Below are 1,886 nucleotides of genomic sequence, written 5' to 3' on the forward strand. Positions count from 1 at the left end.
TCTTAATTTAGGATTTTAATTTCTGTCGTTACATTATTGCTATCCCTTTCCCCCAAGGTTCATGGCTAGTGTATGTGTTGGCTTTGCCCCTCCTAACCATAGAACCATCAATTTATTGCTTTTATTTTAATTGTCTCTCTTTTCCTAAAGCGAAGTAGAGTAACCCTTGTAAGAGTGACTCTCTGGTCAAGTAGGGAAGCTCATATTATGATGCATCCCTCGGGCTAAGTAGAGAAACCTACTTGTGAGTCTCTCTCTAGCTTTATCCCCTTTCTTTTACTCTATTTTTGTTTTAATATTTTTTTTTCATTTATTGTTTTTTTATAATTGCGTGGGTTGTTTATTTTCAGTTATTTATTTATTTAATTTTAATTGCGTGGCTTGCATCTTTAAATTCTTAGATGACGAATGGTTAGGATGTTATTTTAGATACATATGTTTAGGATGGTAATTAGAATTAAATCACAACCATTAATCAGTTCACTTTCGCATTATTAAAAGAAAAAATAAATAAAGTGGTCGTTCTCCCTGTGTTCGACCCGTAGCTACACTAATCCGTACGCTTGCGGTTACATTTAAAATCTCAAACAAAAACTAACAAGCTTGTTAGTAAAACAAAAGCACAATTTCGTTAGAAAACTGTAGTCATAAAAAAATAAAAAATAAAAAGGGGACTACGCTCCAAGGCCACGAATTGGTGCTTCCGTTCACAATCAGGTTATGCAAAATCTCTGAATTGTTAAACTAATGGGCAGAAATCATTTGGCTACCCTAGCTTTGGATGGATAAAGACCCACCTCATCGCCAACTTTCCAAGTAGGAATAAAAAATCTTTCTTATATACCGTACAAAATGATTTTTTTTTTTTTTTGGTATAAGTTATACAAAACAAGAGTTTGGATCATCTGCGGTGAGTGGCAGTGAACATCCAACTGTTAGGAGGACCCTGACAAGCAACTCAGCTATGGGCCCTCCCAGTCATTGGATACTCACTATCGACTCACCGCTCACCACAACCGATTTTTGTTGACAAAGCGCAAGAAAAGTATGAAGCCCACAATGTTCAAGCATAAAAAACTGAGCTTCCATGGAGTAAATAGAACTTTCCATAGTTCAAGCTACAACATCTCTTTTTTTTTTTTTTTAATTAATGGGAAAGGTGTCTCTGAGCCTATAGTGTACTATAGGCCCAAACACATTGCAATTTTTATGTATTTTATTTTAAATAGAAAAAATAAAATAATCAATGTATTTAGGCTCAGTGAAACATGCCTTCATTAATTTAAGGTTAGATTTATTTTATATTTGTTTAACTATATTTTTATTTGTTCTTTTAACACAAACCGACCTTAGCTCAGTTGGTAGAGCGGAGGACTGTAGTAGGAATTACCTGGCAGATGATCCTTAGGTCGCTGGTTCGAATCCGGCAGGTCGGATTTTTTATTATTTTTTTCTACATTAAAATGTTTTTAGTGATTAAAATTGAATGACATATTCATCAAAAAAAAATTTTTTTTGAATGACATTTAAGAATTTTAGATGAGCATTACTTTTATTTTTCCACAAATTTTCTATTCTATCAATTAATCTTTGTTTGATTCATATTTTTCTTGGCCATTAGGCTATTTATTTTTTTATTTTTTTTAAAACCTGAATATTGATCCTTAGGTCCCTGCCTCAAATCCGGCAGGTCGGAATTTTTTTATTTTTTTCTCCATTAAAATTTTTTTAGTGATTAAAATTGAATGACATATTCATCCAAAAAAAAAAAAATTTTTTGAATGACATTTACTTTTATTTTTCCACAAGTTTTCTATTGTATCAATTAATCTTTGTTTGATTCATATTTTTCTTGGCCTTTTGGCTATTTATTTATTTTTTTTTTT

At 31.8% G+C, this 1,886-nt stretch overlaps 1 non-coding gene across 1 annotated transcript; it reads left to right on the forward strand.

Moving 5' to 3' along the window:
- The first annotated feature begins 1,343 nt into the window (after nt 1-1,343).
- TRNAY-GUA lies at nt 1,344-1,436 on the forward strand. The gene is made up of 2 exons: nt 1,344-1,380; nt 1,401-1,436. It is a non-coding gene; the product is annotated as a tRNA-Tyr (tRNA).
- Nucleotides 1,437-1,886: the final 450 nt, after the last annotated feature.

The sequence above is a fragment of the Macadamia integrifolia genome, chromosome 5, assembly GCF_013358625.1.
Source record: "Macadamia integrifolia cultivar HAES 741 chromosome 5, SCU_Mint_v3, whole genome shotgun sequence".
NCBI lineage: Eukaryota > Viridiplantae > Streptophyta > Magnoliopsida > Proteales > Proteaceae > Macadamia > Macadamia integrifolia.